Source organism: Cryptomeria japonica, chromosome 2, assembly GCF_030272615.1.
Source record: "Cryptomeria japonica chromosome 2, Sugi_1.0, whole genome shotgun sequence".
Lineage (NCBI taxonomy): Eukaryota > Viridiplantae > Streptophyta > Pinopsida > Cupressales > Cupressaceae > Cryptomeria > Cryptomeria japonica.
The window spans coordinates 664,591,991-664,614,452 of NC_081406.1; positions in this window are offsets into that span (position 1 = coordinate 664,591,991).

The window sequence follows — 22,462 nt, forward strand, 5'->3', positions numbered from 1 at the left end:
GTGAATGATTTGGATGAAGGAGAGAAGCAAGAAGACTCTCTTCTTAAGAACTTTATTCTTCAGAAGTTTTTAGATGTCATTCCTAGTGAGATTCTAGGTATTCCACCTAAGCGAGATATTGTTTTCAAAATGAATTTAACCCTGGAACAGAGTCGATTTTTAAGGCACTTTACCAGATGACTAATCAGGAGTTGAATGAGTTATGACTGCAATTGGAGGATTTTTTGGCTAAGGGATTTCATTCATGCTATTGTTTCTCCTTGGGGAGCACCAGACATGTTTGTGAAGAAGAAGGATAGTTCCCTTCATTTATGTGTAGACTACCGATAGTTATATAAGGTGATGGTGAAAAACCACTATCCTTTGCCAAGGATTGGTGATCTCTTTCATTAGATTAAGAATACTAAGGTCTTCCCTAAGATAGATCTTAAGTCAAGATACCATTGGCCTCGAATCTATGAAGTGGACATTCATCGAATAAATTTTCACACCCATTGTGAGCACTAAGAGCTTACGATGGTTCCATTTGGGACTTACTAGTGTGCCTCAATATTTATCAGTGTTGGTGTAATTAATTACTCATGTTGGATATTATTACACCTTACTTAAGTTTACTTAGGTACATGCATTTCATAGTAGTTTGGGTATGAGACACTTGGGTGTTTGTGCCACATTGGGATAGTGTGTGTAGGAGAATTTCCACCTAGAACTAATGGAAAAATGGCTCATTCATTATGTAAATAGAACTATTACAGCACCATCTAATCCTACAGTTGATCCTAATGCTCAAATTGAATGGCTCACTAAGAATACTATGACACTTGGAACTCTTAGAAAGTATGTATCAGATGACCTCATTTTTCACATTGATAAGTGTACTACAATTAAAGAGGCTTGGGATATTTAAGAAAAATTGTATGGCCAAGTTGATGAGATTAAGGGCTACAAGCTTGATAGTGAAATCACAACTTTGGATCCCAAGGATTTTGATACAATTGAAGATTATGTCGCAAAAGCAAATGAGATAAGACAAAAGCTAAAGGATTGTGGAATTGACAAAAAGGATTCTCAATTTGTTTATAACTTGTTGGACCAGCTTCCTTCAGAGTATGCAACCTTTGTATCCAGCTTTCACACCCATAGGTTAGCTCAAGGTTCCTCATTTGATTCATTCGCAGATATGTTGATACTTGAGCAATCTAAGTTGACCAAGATGGGAATTCTCAAATCTTCAAAGTCACAACCATTGGTGGCTAATAAGGGGAATCAAGGTGATAGGGAGACTCTCACAAAGAAGTAGAATTTGACTTATACATTAGAAATAGGTCTCATTGTGGGCTTCCTTGTTTGTCCTATGCCCTTCTCTCCTTGTTTGAAACAACATCAACCCCCCAAACTCCTTTCGAGAACTCTCTATCAGTGTATTTTCTCTAGTTACTCAACCAAGGTTAGGACTCATAAGAGTAAGTCCAACCACCAAAATGTCAAATTCTTTATCCTTCACTTGCAGGGGACTAGGAGGAGTCTGAGATGGCTTAACAACTCCTACCATGTTGTTTTGAAGTTTGTTTGCCTTCATTTCCTTATCGCCTTCAAGATTCCTATGTTTTAGGCCTTGTAGCCCTATGAGCCCCTTTTAACCCTCCTTTCTTGGTTTTTGCTCATTTTCTCAAAAAAATTACAAAGGACCCCCTAAAATATTTTGTGATCTAGATACCCATTTTGACACTCTTCAGGATTTAGGGGATGAGGTGGTCTGGTGCGTCTGTACAGGCATGGACCCCAAAATGACACTTTCCAAGGGTTTAAGGTTTATATGCTTTCAACAATGGGTTTGACTGATCTCCACCCTCTTCCAGACCTCCATACTCACACTGAAGCACTGTCCAACATCCTACTATAGTGCCAATCACTTGGCACTATTGGATTTGATCACCCCTGCAAGCAATAATGAAAATAGCAGTCATGCTCCTGGTTGGGCTATGGCAAAGCTCGCCTAGGGTATGAAGGTAAATGATTACAAGAAACTTCCAAGACACAAAATGAAATATTTACACTATTTACAAACTCCATTACTCGAATCCCTAAGGGCATAGAGAAACCACAAAGGAAATTCAAGTTGGAGCAATTCTTTTGGGCTTAAACCCCTTGCTCAGGCCGAGAGCAGTACATTAAGAAAGAATTTCAAAACACCAGTTAGATCTACACAAAGAAATATCACAATTACTTTCTAAGCACCACACCAGTATGGACCAAGCACTTATGAAGGTACAATACATAATCTAATCCATCCAGTGCGGACTGCAATAAGTAATTTGCCAAATTTTGTGAAAACAAAAAAATGCTTGAAGTTGCTTATTGAGGAATTTGATTATTTGGATCTTCCAACTCTCTTACAATTTTTTTAAAGGGCTTATATATGCCTACTCACTCACAACCAACCACCCATCAGACTTCTAACCACCGATTTGAGTATTTTTCAAAAATTGCTCACATTGTTGCAAAATGTTGTCAAGCAAACATGACAACTTTTTCTCCACAATGCATTTTTGTAACTTGTGCATATCTACACACTCTTAATCCCCTAGGATGGTTTCCTAACATCAAACAAACATTTCCAAAAGCCTAATGAGTTCTTACAAGGAGTTTTACACAATTTTACTATATGATGCCATTTTAGGCTTACAAAGGCACATTGGCCAAAACTGAGAAAATAAGATAAAACTAGAGATAATCAAACTACAAATAACCTTAAAACACTAAAATTGGACCTTTCAATAGACATTTATTCACTCATTGACCCAATGAGCTTCATTCACTCTAAAATTGTGAAAATTCATCAAGAAATCTAGGTGCTCCTGCACCATACTCCCCCAATGAGAAAGAAGTCAAGTGACTCCTATTGGAAACAAAGAGAGATCAATTCCAAACTTTGGAAATTCTGCTTCAAGTACCCAAGTAGCCTTAGATTCTAGAAAATTCTGCCATTTAACCAAATGCTCCATGTAGGTGGTGTGTCTGGTCTTCTTGAGGAGTCTTGAATCCAACACCTTCTCGGCTTGTAGAATGGTTGAAGGTGGAAAAGGTAGATCTGAAAGTGATTGAGAGACATCTGAAACTCTAGTGTCTTCCTCTGGAATTGTGCCTTTATACTGTACCAAGTCTGCAACATTGAAAATAGGAGACAAAGCTATATCCCCAGGTAGATCAATTTTGTAAACATTTTGCCCATATTTAGCCAAGACCTTACAAGGTCCAATCCTTCTCATTTGAAGCTTGTTAGGGACACCTTTTTGAATCCTTTCTTTGTTCAAGTGGAGTATTACCAAGTCACCAACAACAAATTCCACATTCTTCCTCTTTTCATCCACTTTGTCCTTGATCCTTTGAGAGTTTTCATGTAAAGCTTGCCTAACTTGATCATGAATCTCCTTCATGGACTGAGCCATATCAACAACATGTCCAATCCTCTGCTCCATACTTCCAAAGTATCTAAGCTCCAACACACCTCTTGGATGAATCCAATAAATTACCTCAAAAGTACTCTTATCAGTTGATCTATTCACACTATCATTATAAGAAAATTTAGCTTGGTGGATAATCTGATCCCAACCTTGCTCATATTCCTTTGTCAAACATCTGATAAGGTTCCCAAGTGTCCTATTTACCACCTCTGTTTGGCCATCTGTTTGGGGATGATATGCTGAGCTAAAAGATAAGTTAGTACCCAATCGTTGCCACAAAGTTTTCCAAAAATGACCAATGAATTTGGTATCTCTATCTGACACTATGATGATTGGCAAACCATGGATCCTAATGACTTCCTTGAAAAACAAATGAGCAATATGTCTAGCATCATGAGTCACCTTACATGGAATGAAATGGTGATAACACAATGATGAACAGTGAGTATCAAACTGGTACTGAGACTGGAGGGGGGGGTGAATTAGTACAAGTACAAAAACTTTTCCTAAACCAGTTTGACTGCAAACAGTGAACTTGACTACCAATCACTAACACTGGTCATAAACCAAAATACTACCGGTTAAGCACAATGAGACTATGCAAGATATAAACCGGAAACACTTATCTTACCACACAACATACACCCCCATTTCCACATTATCCTTGTGCATAGGCCAGTAATCTATCAACAGAAATATAATAACTTTCTAGATCAACATGATTCACTGCTTGACAGAGAACAACAAAGCATCACATGAAAAAGACATCACATATGACACACATATTTTTCACGTGGAAACCCAACTGGGAAAAACCACGGTGGGGATGAATACCCACATTTTGTTTTTGAACTCTTTAGAAGTCCGCTCTGTTAGAAGCCTAGTCTGGTTAAAGACTGTTACAATAGGTTCTGTTAGGAACCGATCCTGTTAGGGATCACCCGGTTAAGGGATGGCTAGAATACCCGATTAAGGGTTAAACCCTGTTAAGGGTTACCTTGTTAGAGGATTTATGAACTCAATGGCTTTGAGTCACCCTGTTAAAGGATTTACAACAAGTTAGTTAAAGCTACCCTGTTAAGGGATTTTCCAACTGTTGAAGTGATTAGAGATCAACAGGTATTACAATGATCTGGTAATAGCACTCAATGCCAATGCATACCCACTTTAGTTCCTTTCTTCTGCATACACACTCTACAAGTATCAACCCTCTTATCTGGTCTGGCAAGAATCATGTAACTTTTCACTTAGACACACACACAACATTTGCCAACAACCTCAACATGAAACACAACATCGACCTTATAGGAAACAGATAGGTCAGTAACATAAACCCTAAACCCTAAAGATTTAGGTTGAGCAATCCAGTCGGTTCAATCCTGAACATTGAACACTTTGTATTTGAATACATCGGTCTTGAACAGATCTCAAGACATTCTCCATCGTTCATTCTTCACCGCTTCTTGGAGGTGATAACCCATCACATGTTCTCCACCGTTTGCATAGACTTCGCACATTCCCAAGGTAGATAGGATCAATCTCCTTCATGCAGGATCCTTCACGTGCATGAGGCTAACGTGGAAACACGATCTAATCTCCATTACAATGCTAACTCATCACACAATGCCATCGGTTGAATCACACAGGCTCAAAACACTTCAATCGGAAATCTTGAAGTTGAGACTACCAACCGATAGTCATACCATATTAAACCTTGATAGAAAACATTCCATATATCGGTTCACTTGGACAAACGTACCGCTTCACCTTTTGTGAATATACTGGTTCTCATCATTATACCGGTTCACTTTGCCAGTTGCTTAACTTCAATAATCCTGTTCACTCTTCATCATATTACTGGTTCACTCTTCAGTATGTTACCGGTTCTCTTTCAACATATTACCGGTTCATTCTTTTAGCATATTGACATCAATGACAACACAATATCATCATGTCAACATATTCTGCACATATGCCAACAATCTCCCCCTTTGGCATTGATGGCAATATACAAAGATATCTCTCTTTCTGCATCACATCTTCTCCTTAATACTGCAAATATCTTTTCCACTTCACATCTTCTTCCCCTTTGACAACAATGCCAAAGTGGAGGCACAAGCTTCCCTGATCCACTATGTTGCTCCCCCTAAGGAGTAGCATCCTTCAACACATCAATCCTGAAAAGATATAGCAAAGTAAGATCTGACTAATGTGGAGCACAAACCTTTAGATTACGTCTTGAAGGGGCAGCACCCCTAATTCACCTCTCAGATAGGCAAAAGTAGCCTTTGGTAGAGGCTTGGTGAATATGTCTGCTAACTGCTCCTTACTGGAAACATGTTCCAATACCACCTCTTTGTTCTGAACTTTTTCTTTCAAGAAATGATACTTGGGTTCAAAGTACTTGGTTCTAGCATGTAAAACTGGATTCTTGGAAATGTTAATTGCACTTGTATTGTCACAAAATATACTTACCGATTGAGATATAGGAACTTTGAAGCCATTCAATACATGCCTCATCCAAATAGTCTGGGTGCAGTTCATAAAAGCTGCAACATACTCCACTTATGCTGTAGATTGAGAGATACAACTTTGCTTTTTACTCATCCATGAGACCAGTCCACCACCAAGAAAGAATGCACCACAAGTTGTGCTCTTCCGGTCATCCACATTACCAGCCCAATCAACATCTGTGAACACTTTCAGATTGAAATCGTCATTGTATGGATACCATAATCCATAGTCAATAGTTCCCTTCAGATATCTAAGAATTTGCTTGACTGCTACCAAGTGGGATTCTCTTGGGCTTTGCTAAAACCAAATGGTAATACCCATTGCATGTGCAATCTCTGGTCTTCTATGCACTACATAATGCAACTTACCAATCATTGATCGGTATTCCTTCTCATTTACTAATGCTGAGTCATCCTCTTTTGATAGTTTACAACCAGTTACCATTGGTGTACCAACCAGTTTGCTGTCTTCCATGCCAAATGTCTTCAACACCTCTTTGACATACTTGGACTGAGTAATAAAGATTCCATCTTTCATTTGTTGAATCTGCAGTCCAATGAAGAATTTAATCTCCCCTATGAGTGACATCTCAAACTCCTTTTTCATCTCATCTGCAAAGTCGTGACTCATCTTGTCATCTCCACCAAAGATTATGTCATCAACAAATACTTCACAGATCAGAATCTGATCTCCTTTTGATTTCAAGTAGATATTGTTATCTTCACTTGTTCTTTCAAATCCAATCTTCACAAGATGGGAGTGAAAGCATTCATACCATGCTCTAGGTGCCTGCTCCAGTCCATACAAGGCTTTATGTAGCCTACACACCATGTCACTGTCTTTTGATAGGGCAAACCCATTTGGTTGCTCTATATATACTTCCTCTTCAAGTATTCCATTCAGGAATGCAGATTTTACATCAATTTAATATACCTTGAATCCATTAAAAGCTGCATATGCAAGAAGCATACGAACTCCTTCCAATCTTGCTACTGGAGCAAAGGTTTCTCCATTGTCTTCCCCTTCTTCTTGGGCATATCCTTTACACACTAGTCTGGCCTTGTTCCTTACCACTATGCCATCCTCATTCAGCTTATTTCTAAAGACCCATTTGGTTCCAATGACATTTTTATGCTTCGATCTGGGTACCAAAGACCATGTACCATTCTTCTCTATCTGGTCAAGTTTTTCTTTGATTGCCTTGATCCAGTCTTCATCTTTATGTGCCTCTTTGAATGATTTAGGATCAAATTCAAAGATCATACATGAGCTTTCTTTGACCTTTCTTCTTGTAAGAATTCTTGATCTTTGTCTCCTATGATCTGCTTTGGATCATGATTGAGTTTGACATAACTAGATATATTCTTAATAGATTCCTCTTGCTTTTCTTCTTCATCCTCATCTTCATCAGCATCAGCATCCACCGGTGTAGGAGCACAATTACTGGTATTGGGCTGATTTGCAACTGGTTCCCAGAAGGTTACTACCGGTTCATCTCCTACATGCTTTCTGCTAGTTTCCTTAGGTTTCTCAGAGTTTTCATCAACCCTAACATTGATGCTTTCAACAATTCTCTGAGTCCTATTGTTGAAACATTTGAGAACTTTTCTTTTTGTGGAATACCCTAGGAATATTCCCTCATCACATTTAGCATCAAACTTGCTCTGATGTTCACTCCTCTTGATATAACATTTACTACCAGACATTCTGAAGTAGATTACCACTGGTGTCTTACTGGTCCAGTACTCATAAGGAGTCTTATCCTTTCCTTTCTTGATTAGTACCCGGTTCATTGTGTAGACTACAGTCCTCACCGCTTCTCTCCAAAAGGTGTGAGCAACCTTTCCTTGGATCAACATAGTTCTAGCCATTTCAACCATAGTCCGGTTGTTCCTCTCAACTAAGACATTCTGCTGTGGAGTCCAAGGGGTAGATAGTTGCCTCTTGATGCCATTCTCTTCACAATATTTGTTGAATTCACCGGAAGTGAATTCTCCTCCTTGATCAATTCTGAGACATTTGATTCTTCTACCACTTTCCTTCTGTACTAGTGCTCTGAAAGCTTTGAACTTTCCAAAGGCTTCAAACTTGTCCTTCAGGAATGTGACCCACATCATTCTTGAGCAATCATCTGTAAGAATCATAAAATACCTATCTCCCTGCACACTCCTAGTTTTCATAAGACCACACAAATCAGTATGCACAAGATCAAGTAAATTGTCTACAGTGAAAGATTTACCTTTGAAGGTTGAGGAAGACATTTTCCCCAGTTGACACTCTCTACATAAAGGATTTTTTGGTTTTCTCAGCACCGGCAATCCTCTGACTGCCTTGATCTTACTGGCCTTCACAATATTGTCAAAGTTTACATGGCAGAGTCTCCTATGCCATATCCAGCTGTCTTCAAACTTAGCCATAAGACATGTACTGACATTAGCATTTAGCTGAAATAGGTTACCTTTGGTCTACATACTAGTAGCCATCAGTTCACCACTCTTTCCCCTGATATTGCATACTCCATTTTTGAATTCCAGAGTGAGTCCATTATTATTCAGTTGACCAACACTCAAAAGGTTGTGCCTTAGACCTTCTACCCAATACACATTGTCAGCACTGCTCTTTCCATTTAGAGAGATGGACCCTCTGCCTTTGACCATGTTAGGATTCCCACAGATATTGAGAGGGGGGGGTGAATCAATATCTAACCGGTTTATAGATTTTCTTAACTTAAAACATGTAAAGCATATTAATACTGTGTACCAGTAAATAGAAAGTAATGCAATAAACAGAGATAAAAACAACCACATGAAAAACACACCATAACACAAGGATTTAATGAGGAAACCTAGTGTGGGAAAAACCTCGGTGGGATTTGTGACCCACAATATTCACTTACTAGCCAATAAGAGAATATTACTACTACAAGAGGGGCCTGCACATGCAGGAAGGCCAATTGCCTAGAGCTCACTCCTTAAATACAAAATAGGAAGTCTCACTGACTTACAAAATGGATTATATAAATCCAATGTCTTGTACTGCTTCAAAATAGCATCTATAATGCCAGATCCAATACCGGTTTCTGCTCTGCTTCTTATATAAACCCTTAACCTATAATTTGCATAATAGGTCTTCCTTATTTCGCCTAATTACATTCCTCTTCCTTACTTAAAATGTTCTACAATAATCTCTCTTATATAAGAGTCATTTTACAACTTGTCAAGTCAGCTTACAATGATTTTACAATAATAAACAAAATATATTGAAACAAAAATCCAGTCGGCCTCTATGCCGGTATGCTTCCTTTCACTACTGGTGTCGATGATTTGAGTGTCGGTGTAGAGTCTGATCTTGCTAGTGCTAGTGGAATGCCTTGCCAGTGTCATAGGATTGTAAGGTTGCCATCAATGACAAAACCTTCAATCACCTACAATGTCTCATTGGAGTGTGCATATGCCAACAATCTCCCCCTTTGGCATTGATGGCAACACTCAAGAGAAAATTTCAAAAGTGTATCCAAAACTTGTAATCCAAAAATATATGAGCTCCCCCTGAGCAGAGAAGTCTTTTGTAGATTATTTTCTCATACTACTACTCCCCCTTTGGCATCAATGACAAAGGTTGTCAAAGTGTCAATAGAGTTGTAGTTTTTCTGTCTCAACTTTGTAACTGGGTGGTTACAATTTGAAAAAGATCCGCCAAAACCAAATTTATGCTTTCCATAAAATTCTTACTGTCCTTTATTGTTGCCTCTATTCTTTGAACTGTACCGGTGAGGTGCTGCATATGTTCTATCGATGTTTTTTGTCCTTGTACTAATGCCTCAGATATTTCCTTCCTCAAGGATGCTAGATAGTCCAATCTTAGACTTAGTCTTAGTCTCAGATTTTTAGCCTTGTTTATTATTCTCTCCTTTTCTCTTTCTAGCTTCAATAATTCTTCCTCAAAACTAGTTATCTTTTGCTCAAAAACTGATAATGTATCAGGTGAATTAACAAAATTGTCAGCAAGTTTATTTATTTCTTCTTGCACCTTACTCATTTTCTTATCTATGGCAACTGTTAAAAAGTTTGTCTTGCAAGTATCTTTGTACATAGTTTTAAATTCCTTCAATGAGTTGCATAGTTCCGATAGAAGTGTGTCAAATTCCCTAGTACACTTCTTTATTTGATCCTCAAAGAACTTTTGTTTTTCAATTTCTAATTTCTCTTTGAATGCATCTTAATTTATTTGATCAACTGTCACTGTGTTGTCAGTAATATACTTCGACAAAGTGTCAAGTTGACTCAAAAAATCCTTATTATCTATGTTGCATTTTGGAGCTATCATCTTCAAAATTGGGATTGTGTCATCTATAGCTTTATAAGCTTGTGAACTACAATCAGTTATTTTCTTCAAAGAATCTAAAAGAACTTCAGTTACATTGGTTGATTTGTAACCTGCTGAGGAGGAACCAACATTCTGAATTCCGCTGGTGGAGGAAGTAACCATGCTTGTAGTGACCTCTAGTAGGTCAGTCCATGTTTCCATTTCCTTAAGCAAGGGTTTTTGTTTCTCTCCTGTTGCCGGTGGCATTGTTTCCACATGAACCTGTTCCTATTCTAGAGCCTTTTGCTCTGCTTGTCTCTCCGTCTGTTGATCTATTCCAGTCTCTATTGGAGTCTCTATCTATTTCCCTATGCTATGATCTTCCACTTTTCCTTTGGTGTTATCAATGTTGTCAGCTACCGGTGGCTCACTATCCGTGTCAGTCTTACTGGTTGTGTCCTTGTCTATCACAATGTTGACCTTTTGCGTATCAACATCCACTGTGTATAGTACCTCAGGATTAGGATTAGTATCCTCTTGTGGTACATCCATACTGTCATCTACCGGTTGGTCTTCTGTTGTTGTTACCGGTGGAGTAATCAGAGGCGGTGGGGACAAGTTATCTTTTATTTTGATACTAGGAGATCCACCAACCTTTCCTTTACCCTTCTCTTTGTCCTTTTGATAGACTTTGATAGGCTTGGGGTTCCTGTACTCTTCCTGCTTTTCCTTCTCCACAAGGAATATATTCCATCCATTTTCTATTTCTTCTATTACCTCATTTACTCTTCCTGCCATTAGTGCAATATGTCGATGTGCAGTAGAGAATACTGACCGGTTGGCCTTTGCAATTAGATCATCTATTTCTTTTGGAGAGTTGATTGGGTAGACAACAAGTAATTTTTCAATTTTGATTTTCTTGTCAAGTTCTACAACAGATTGTCTTCTTGCTTCCACTCTCTTGAATAATTCATCTGGTAGTTCATCTACAACTTGCATTAAAAACTTCTTATAGATATCTAGGTGTAAAATGACACTATTTTCAACTTGCTCTTTCTCATCTGTTGATAGTGTATCATATAATTTTTCTATGTTCTTGAGTTTTCCTTCTTGTGTGATTTCATCCAACAGTCTGTCAATCGGAGAAATATTATGTTGTGTCCTTTTCTTCTTAGGTGTTAGCTTTTTCTTTGGGGTTGTCTTCCTTACCGGAGACCTCACAACCTGTTGTTTTTGTCTACTTCTTCTAGGTGAGGGTGTGGATACCGGTGAAGGTTGTCTTTTCCTTACAACTCTTTTAAATTTAGCTGGCTTGTCACTCTCTGAAGAAGTTGCTACTGGTGACAGGTGAGTTTCTGGTTGTTGTGCCTGTAACTCATCTTCAGTGATACCGGTTTGTTTCAGTACATCTTCTTTTATAGCCTTAGCCTGCCTTGAACCTCTTCTTACTGTTTCTTCTACTTTCTTTACTCTCTTCTTAGATTGAATTTGGCTTTCAATGGTCTCAGCACTACCAAATACTTCTTCCTTAGGTTCATTTGGTGCTTCTAGAAGAGCTTTTGCATATGTTTCAATGATGTGATCATCAGTCTCATAGCCCATTTTAGTAACCCAAATTGTTCTTGGGATAACTGCTTCCATCCAGATATCATCCTTTTTAATCACAAAACATATATCATCCTTGTATTTGTTAACAATTTCTTGTGACAGTCTGATTCTTTTGTTCATTCTGGCCTTTAGTGCTTGAAAATACTCATTGATATTCTTTTCCTTGTTTTCACCCATGTTGTTGAATAAGTCTGATAACTGTTTACCTACCAGTATGTCAAATCCAAGGTTCTTGATACCTATATCGGGCACCTATTTGGTTATATGTAGCATTAAGCATACAAGTATTAAGCATACAAGTAAGTTACCAAATCTAAATGTTCCTTTCTTATCCTTCTTGATCTTCCCTAAATTGTCAATCAATTCATCCTTTAGCCATTCACATAGATCAATTTTCACATTCTCTTTTACCATATCATGTGCACTTTTTATGCATAAACTGGAAACTAAGTTAAGTCTATTTGCATGTGTTGCTTTGTATCCTAAAATCATGCTAACAAATCTCACATTTATGTCAGTCACATCATTAACCCTTAGATACCTTTTGTCGGATGTTGCACCAGTTAGGTTCATTACCAGGTCATTTGAGACCTTCTTTGTTTTGTCTAGTCTGCTATCGATGGAGGGTAACCCTGTTACAACTTTCACAACTTCCTTGGTAATTTTATGGACGGATTCAAGCCAAAAGAATGCACCATGTACTCTGCTTAACACTATCCTACCAACTTCCTTGGGGAAATATAGAATGTTGAGAATTTCCATGAATCCTAGGGTTTCAATAATATGCTGTTCAAGTTTTACTTTACCGGAATCATCACAGATAACAGATTTGTACATGTTCTTTATTTCTTCATCTCCTAATTCTTCTATATGGCAATGGATATAAATTCTAGGGTCTTCTGCATAAACAACTCCTTTGGGAATTTGGGAAAAAGCACCTACATTGTCATCCTTTTTAGCTATCTCGGGAAGTAGCTGAAATACGGGCCTAGGGCGTTTGATTACCTCGACTATAGTAGGGTTTGCTATGAATTTAGGTGTAGAGGAGGATGCCATGATTATAAATAACTTTTTCTGTCTCAGGACAGATTGATTACTTGAAATGTCTTGCCTCTTTGCTCAAAATGCCTTAGCTCTGGAACTTTCACGCTCTTCAAATGTTTGAATGCTCGATGAAGTAAAATGGAGCCAAAAACACTAATTTATAATGTCAATTTGCCAACTACCACATTTAATGCTTGTCGGTTAGGTAATCACTTAACATATCTGCCGGTATAGAAGTAAGTTCAACTTCTTACCATCAACCGAGGGAATAATAGCATATGTCTCATTGATTCCAAACCCTCAAGGAAATTTCTTCAATTTGATGAAGAGACTCCTGGCGGTGGAGTGCTACTTTGTCCTGCCGGTGGAGTGTTGATTGGTTCTACCGGTGGAGGAGTATTCCCATCCACATTTAGTTCTGATTTCCTAATCCATTGTTTTGAAAATTCTTTCTTAACCTCTTCAACTTTTTCTTTACCTTTCAAACTAGAACTTTTGTTGTTTACTGATGATCCTTTACTTCTGTAGAATTTTGCAATATGCCCAATCTTGTTACATGCATAACAAGTCACATTATTTTTCTGAATAGCCTTTCCATAACCTATGCCAGTTTGTGTTCTAAATTGATTAGATAAGTGTCCAAATCTTCCACAAACATAACATCTCACATTCATTCTGCAATTCTTAGAGTTATGACCAACTTTGTTGCATTTTGAACATTGACCGGTGGGGGTGTTGATATTCTGATAATTTCTAGATCTACATTGATTTTCTCTATGACCATACTTATTACAGTTAAAGCATTTTCCATTAAATTTGTAAGTAGTAAGTTGTCTTACTGGTTTGCTATGATCCTGTGTGTTTGCAGTACCAGAGCTTTCACCAACTTCAAAGCCAATTCCACAAGTGTCACCTTTAGGTTTTTGACTTTTTAGTAAGTTACCAAGTTCTTCTGAGCTTTTCTTGAATTTCTCTTTATGTTGATTTGTAGTATCTAGTTCTCTTTTAAGACTTCTTTCTGCCTCATTAGTTCATTGGAGTCATTCTGAGTGTGCATCAGATCTGTCTTCAACAAGTCATTTTCATAACTGAGTCTTGTGTTTTCATTTGTAGCATCACTTAGTCTTCTATTCAAATCTTCTTCATTCTTCTTTCTATCTTCAATTTCTTTACAAAATCTCATAGTCATATCCTGCATCTCATTCTTTGTTGTCATGTTCCCTTGTTTCAACTTGTTTATCATATCATTAAGAGTTTCTTTTTCATCATTCTCATTTTGCATCTTTTCACAAAGTTCTCTTCTCTTGTTTCTTGAAATAGTAAGATTTTCTTGAAGTGCTTGAATAATATCCTGAGCAGCCTTTAGATCATCTTCAAGTTTGATATTTTTCAATTTTCTGCATCATAGTCTGAGAGAGCTCCTTCAAGTTGCTTCATCAAGTTTTCCATCTCAACCGGTGTCAAGATCTTCCTCAAGCTATTAGGATTTTGAAAATAGAGGACCAAGCTCTGATACCAATTGTTAGGATTCCCACAGATGCAGAGAGGGGGGGGGGGGGTGAATCAGTATCTAACCGATTTATAGATTTTCTTAACTTAAAACATGTAGAGCATATTAATATTGTGTACCGGTAAACAAAAAGTAATGCAATAAATAGATATAAAAACCACCACATGAAAAACACACCATAACACAAGGATTTAACGAGAAAACCCGGTGTGGGAAAAACCTCGATGGGATTTGTGACCCACAATATTCACTTATTGGCCAATAAGAGAATATTACTGCTACAAGAGGGGTCTGCACATGCAGGAAGGCCAATTACCTAGAGCTCACTACTCAAATACAAAATAAGAAGTCTCACCGACTTACAAAATGGATTATATAAATCCAGTGTCTTGTACTGCTTCAAAATAGCATCTATAATGTCAGACCCAGTACCGGTTTCTGCTCTGCTTCTTACATAAACCCTTAACCTATAATTCGCATAATAGGTCTTCCTTGTTTCGCCTAATTATATTCCTCTTCCTTACTTAAAATGTTCTACAATGATCTATCTTATATAAGAGTCATTTTACAACTTGCCAAGTTGGCTTACAATGATTTTACAATAATAAACAAAATATATTAAAACAAAAATCATGTCGGCCTCTATGTCGGTATGCTTCCTTTTCACTGCCGGTGTCGGTGATCTGAGTGCCAGTGTAGAGTCTGATCTTGCTAGTGACGGTGGAATGCCTTGCTGATGTCTTAGGATTGTAAGGTTGCCATCAATGACAAAACCTTCAATCACCTACAATGTCTCATTGGAGTGTGAATATGCCAACAAACCATACATGGTGCATCATTACCAAAACGAACCACACTACCATCATACTCTTCCAGAGAAAGAAACTTACTCTGGTCACTAGTCATATGGTGAGAACAGCCACTGTTAATAATCCACTCATTGGAATTATCAAAGTGGGAGACAAGAACCTTCTTGTCTGACACATCTTCCTTGACTGCTACAAACACAATATCCTCATTTTCTTCATCTTTTGATTCCTCATCAGTGACACCTTCATCAACTGCTACAAAACAGTTTCTCTGGTTTCCTCCTTTGAACTTCTTGAACTTTTCTGGTTTGTCCTTGCTATCACCATTAGGATAGTTTACAACAATTGGTCCTATCCGGTTACAAGAGAAGCATTTCAAAAGAAGCTTACCTCTGTATTTACCGGTTCCCTTAGGAAGTCTCTTGGCAAGAAGAGCTTCAAATTTCATCAAGATCTCCTCATCATCCATTTCTCTACTCTGTTAGGTTCACCATTGGTACTAGCTTCTTTTCCTTTTCTAGATGGTGTAGCAGATGCTCTAAAGGTTGATTCAGTCTTCTAAACACCGCCATCAAAACTAATTAGCTCATAGGCTGTCAACTTTGCAATGATGGAGTCTAGGGATACCTTAGCCTTGTCTATTGACCTCAACTCCTGAATAGTAGCAACCCTTATTGCATAGACTGATAATAAGGATCTCAAAACTTTGCTAACAATAGTGGAATCTTCCATTTTACCACCTGCACTCTTGATATCTCCAAGAACATTTTTGATTCTTATTCCATATTGTTGAATGGTCTCTCCTTCAACCATCTGCATGTCTTCAAACTTTCCTCTAAGGCTTTCTTCCTTAGCTTGTCTCACATGCTCATCACCGCCATAGATATTCTCAAGAGTATCCCATACTTCTTTGGGATTTTCTTTATCCTGGACATCAATAAACTCAATGTTAGATAAACTACTGATTAGGGCTTCCATGACTTGCCCATTCTCCTGAATCTCTCTCTTTTGGTCATCGGTGAGAGTACCGGTAGGGATAACATAAACATTCTCAACATAGCTCTAATGTTGAGCACCCATGCTTCTGATGTATATCTTCATTCTCTCTTTCCATATTTTAAAGTTATCTCTGTTGAATTTTGGACCTTCCCTCTTCATCATTACAATAGGATCTTTCCCTCAAGCGATTAAGCTTACAACACAGAGGACCTGGAGGACGCTTTGATACCAATTGATAACACAATGATGAATAGCGAGTACCAAACTGGTACTGAGAGGGGGGGGGGTGAATCAATATAGGTATAAAAACTTTTCTTGAACCGGTTTGACTGCAAACAGTGAACTTGACTACCAATCACTAACACCGGTCATAAACTAAAATACTACCGGTTAAGCATAATGAGACTGTGAAAGATATAAACTAGAAACACGTATCTTACCACACAACATACAACCCCATTTCCACATTATCCTTGTGCATAGACAGGTTATCTATCAACAAAAATATAATAACTTGCTAGATCAACATGATTCACTGCTTGACAGAAAACAACAAAGCATCACATGAAAAAGACATCACATATGACACACATATTTTTCACGTGGAAACCCAACTGGGAAAAACCATGGTGGGGATGAATACCCACAATCTGTTTCTGAACTCTTTAGAAGTCCACTCTGTTAGAAGCCTAATATGGTTAAAGACTATTACAATAGGTTCTATTAGGAATCGATCCTGTTAGGGATCACCCGGTTAAGGGATGGCTAGAATACCTGGTTGAGGGTTAAACCTTGTTAAGGGTTACCTTGTTAGAGGATTTTATGAACTCAATGGCTTTGAGTTACCCTGTTAAAGGATTTACAACAAGCTAGTTAAAGCTACCCTGTTAAGGGATTTTCCAACTATTGAAGTGATTAGAGATCAACAGGTATTACAATGATCTAGTAATAGCACTCAATGCCAATGCAGACCCGCTTTAGTTCCTTTCTTCTCCTTACACACTCTGCAGGTATCAACCCTCTTATCTGGTCTGGCAAGAATCACATATCTTTGCACTTAGATACACACACAACATTTACCAACAACCTCAACATGAAACACAACATCAACCTTATAGGAAACAGATAGGTCAGTAACATAAACCCTAAACCCTAAACATTTAGGTTGAGCAATTCAGTCGGTTCAATCCTGACCATTGAACACTTTGTATTTGAATACAATGGTCTTCAACAGATCTCAAGACATTCTCCATCATTTTTTATTCACCGCTTCTTGGAGGTGATAACCCATCACGTGTTCTCCACCGTTTGCATAGACTTCGCACATTCCTGAGGTAGATAGGATCAATCTCCTTCATGCAAGATCCTTCACGTGCATGAGGCTGACATGGCAACGTGATCTGATCTCCATTACAATGCTAACTCATCACACAATACCATCGGTTGAATCACACAGGCTCGAAACACTTCAATCGGAAACCCTGAAGCTTCAACCAAAAACCCTAAAGCTGAGACTACCAATCGATAGTCATACCATATTAAACCTTGATAGAAAATATTCCATATACTGGTTCACTTGGACAAACGTACCACTTCACCCTTTGCGCATATATTGATTCTCATCATTATACCGGTTCACTTTGCCAGTTGCTTAACTTCAATAAACCTGTTCACTCTTCATCATATTACCGGTTCACTCTTCAGCATGTTACTAGTTCTCTTTCAACATATTACCGGTTCATTCTTTCAGCATATTGACATCAATGACAACACAATATCATCATGTCAACATATTCTACACATATGCCAACAAATGGGCCATTTTACTAAATCTATCTACCACAACATAGAAAATATCAAATCCATTTTTGGTCTTGGGTAAACCAACAACAAAATCCATACTTATGCACTCCCATGACCGGTTTGGGATAGGTAATGGGTGATAGAGTCCAACATTAGAAGAGGTTCCCTTTTCCTTTTGACAAACAACACATTGTTCAACATACTTTCTGATATCCCTTTGCATTTTTGGCCAATAGTAGAATCTTTGAACAAGTTCCAAGGTTTTATTCAGCCCAAAATGACCACTTAAGGAACCATTGTGCTTCTCTTTCATCAAGCTCTCTCTCATGGACCCTCTTGGCACACAAAGTTGTCCTCCTTTAAATAAAAGACCATATTGGAAAGTAAAATCTGCATATTCACTATGAAAATGATTCTTAAACTCTTGGCAAACCTTGTAAATGTCAGCAAAATCTTCATCATCTTGGTATAGCCCTTTGAAACTATCAATTCCAATGCTCTTGAGATGCACTTCTTGAACTGTTAGCAACCTTCTACTTAATGCATCAACAACCTTATTACATTGACCTTTCTTATGTTTAATGGTAAAAGTATAAGATTGCAAATACTCTGCCCATTTGATATGCCTATGATTCAACTTTTCTTGGGAGTTGAGGAAACTAAGAGCCTGGTTATTAGTATAAAACACAAATTATTTAGGTAATAAATAATGCCTCCATTTCCTAAGTGATTGAACAAGTGCATATAATTTTAAATCATAGGAAGAATATCTTTTCTTGGCTTCATTGAGCTTTTCACTGAAAAATGCAATTGGTCTATTGTCTTGGGTTAGAACCGCTCCAACTGCTATGTTGCTTGCATCACATTCAATGGTGAAGAGTTTGTCAAAGATTGGAAGAAAAAGGATAGGTTGAGTAGCCACCTTTGTCTTCAAGAATTAAAATCCTTTACGTGCTTCTTTTGTCCATTGAAACTTAGTCTTTACATGAAGCAGTCACCGGTGAGGAGGGACCTTGAGGAGATCAGTCCAAACCAGTCAGCAAGAGTTAACACAACAGAAACACACAGGTATGATGGAGGCAATACATAACAGATAGTTTTATTGCATGAAAGTTAATTGCATCCAATCGGTAAAAATCGGGTTACAACATACCAACACATAGGCCTGGTAGAATAGGTCACACTGGGACCTTGAATCACAAAATCTATCTTCTAGGCATAGTCTATCTATCTAAAACTCCTTGATTCTTTGATTGATTGCATTCTAAAGCATGATTACAAATATATATATCGATCCAAAAGGATCGGGTCAGCCCAAAAAGGATCAAAACCCTAACGTGCAAAAATGAATGAGGTCGGCCTCCACCAAGAGATTTGTTTGGAAAATCCAAATGATGAAACACAAAAGGTTGGCCACATGCCAAGAAACATCGAGATCAATGTCCAAGGCTCCGCAAGCTTCAAAGGGTTCTTGTAGATCACTAGAATAGGTCTCAGGAAAATGGTAACAAAGGAACAACCAGTAACAAGAAACTATCAAGGAAACCGGTAGCGATATCTTGCCAAAAGTTATCCAAATGAGATGTGATTAGAAAGCAAGCATGATGACCAAGTCTTCAAGTAGAGTCCAACTCCATAGGAACCGGTGAGCCAAAACCAAGACACACAGAAAGGAAAACTGAAACTGCAATCAGAAAAGAAAATGTTTTTGGTTGATGCAAGATTGCTGTGAACTGGGGATGCTCCTGCATCAGACATCTGGGGTTAATAAAAAGTGAGCTTCTCACTTTTTTGGGTTCAAAGGAAAACCAAGGTAGTCTACCTCTGCTTGAGAAATCCAAGATGAATCTTCCCCTAGTTTGTTCTTCCACTTCACAAGATATTCTTTGTACTGACTGCTTCGGGTACTACGCCCAATCCTACTATCCAAAATCTCTTCAATCTGATCCGGTTCCTTCCAGGGCATTTGTTTCTCCAATTCTATAATACTATCCTCACTGAATTTTGGTTCATGGTACTCATGAAGATCTGCAATGTTGAATATAGGTGAAATACTTAGACTATCCGGTAGCTCCACCTCATATGCATTTCCAGAACTGAACTTTCTCAAGATCTTAGAGGGTCCAAACTTCTTCATCTGCCACTTATTATAAGTTCCAACTGGGAATCTCTCTTTTCTCAAATAGACCATCACTTCATTTCCAGCTTCAAATTCTTTGTCTCCTCTTCTTATCTGCCTTCTGCTTGTATTTTCTATTCATGTCTTCCAAGTGTTGTTTAACCTGGATATGCAATGCTGCCATGTGATCTGCAAATTTTTCTACTTCTGAACTCTTATGGTCTTCACTGCTAATGTCTCTCAATTATGCTATTCCTTTAAGATACACTCCGGTAACAATCTCAAAAGGTGTTTTCCGGTACTTCTATTCACTGAATTGTTATAGGCAAACTTTGCTTGTGCAAGGAGAAAATCCCAACTCCTGATTTTATCTCCTACTAAACATCTCAACAAGTTTCCCAAAGTCTGGTTATCTACTTTTGTCTATCCATCAGTTTATGGATGAAAAGTGGAACTGAACTTCAAATTTGTCTTCATCTTCTTCTAAAGTGCTCTCCAAAAATACCCAACAAACTTAGTGTCTCTATCTGAAACTATGCTCTTAGGTAATCCATGCAATCTTACCACTTCCTTGAAAAATAGGTCTGCTACATGTAATGCATCTGATGTCTTCTTACAAGGTATGAAATGAGCCATCTTTGAAAATCTATCCACTACCACAAATATAGAATCATCCCCTCTCGATGTCTTAGGTAAGCCAAGTATAAAATCCATACTTATATGCTCCCAAGGTTTTACCGGTACTGTCAAAAGTTTATACAATCCCACATTTTGACTACTACCTTTTGCAACTTGACAAACTCTACAGCTTTGGACATATCTCTTAATATCCTTATGAATCTGGGGCCAAAAGTATTGCTCACTCACCACTGCAATTATTTATCAATGCCCAAATGTCCAGCTAAACCTCCACTATGCTTCTCTTTTATTAGGTTCTCTCTCATAGAAATTTTAGGTAGGCATAACTAAACTCCCTTAAATAACATCCCATCTGAATGAAGTAATCCAACCATTTTCTCCTATCAACCATAACCGGCTCTCTACATGCTTTCCATGGTTCTGCAAAATCTGGGTCTTTGTCATACAAGGTCTTCAAATTTTCAAAGCCTAATACTGTCACTCTCATCTTTGTCCGTAAATTCCTTCTCCTACTCAATGAATCAACAACTTTGTTAGATTTCCCACTTTTATGTTTCAACACAAAGGTGTAACTCTGCAAGAACTCTACCCATCTCATATGTCTCTGATTCAACTTACTTTAACTGTTCAAATATTTCAAAGCTTGATGATCTGTATACAACACAAACTCCTTAGGCAACAAGTAATGTCTCCATTTCTTCAAGGATTGAATTATGGCATAAAATTCCTGATCATATACTGAATATCTCTTCAAAGCATCATTCAATTTCTCACTGAAATATGCTATTGCTCACCCTTCTTAACTCAGAACTGCTCTTATTACTATTCCACTTGCATCACAATCCACTTGAAATACCTTATTGAAACCCAGTAAAGCCAACACAAGCTGCTCAGTCACTTTCTGTTTCAACAACTCAAAACTTTTGTTTGCTTTGGTGGTCTAGTTGAATTGCTTCCGATCTCCCCTCATGGTTTCAGTCATAGGATTACAAACTGAACTGAAATTTCTGATAAACTTCCAGTAAAAACTATCCAATCCATGAAGTGATCTTACCTCTCCAATTCTTTTTGGTGTAGGCCACTCAACAATGGCTTTCACTTTCTCAAGGTCCATCTTCAAACCATCCTCAGATATCACAAAGCCCAAATAGACTAACTCATCCATCATGAAAGTGCACTTCTTGATATTGATCAGTAACTTTTCATCTCTCAACCTCTACAAAACTTGTCTTAACTGCAACAAATGCTCCTCTTTTGTCTTACTGAAAATTAGAATATCATCCAAATACACAATAACAAACTTACCCAAGAACTTCTTCAAACACTCATTCATCAGCTTCATGAAAGTACTTGGTGCATTAGTCAATCCAAAAGGCATCACCAACCATTCATATAATCCTTCATTTGTCTTAAATGTTGTCTTCCATTCATCACCTTCTCTGATCCTGATACGATGATATCCACCCTTCAAATCTATCTTTGTAAAGTACTTTGCTCCACTCAACCAGTCCATTATGTCATCCATCCTAGGAAAGGTAAATCGGTATTTCACTATGATCTTGTTTATTGCTCTTGAATCGGTACACATCCTCCATTCTCCATTATTCTTAGGTACTAATACTAATAGTATTGCACAAGGGCTCAAACT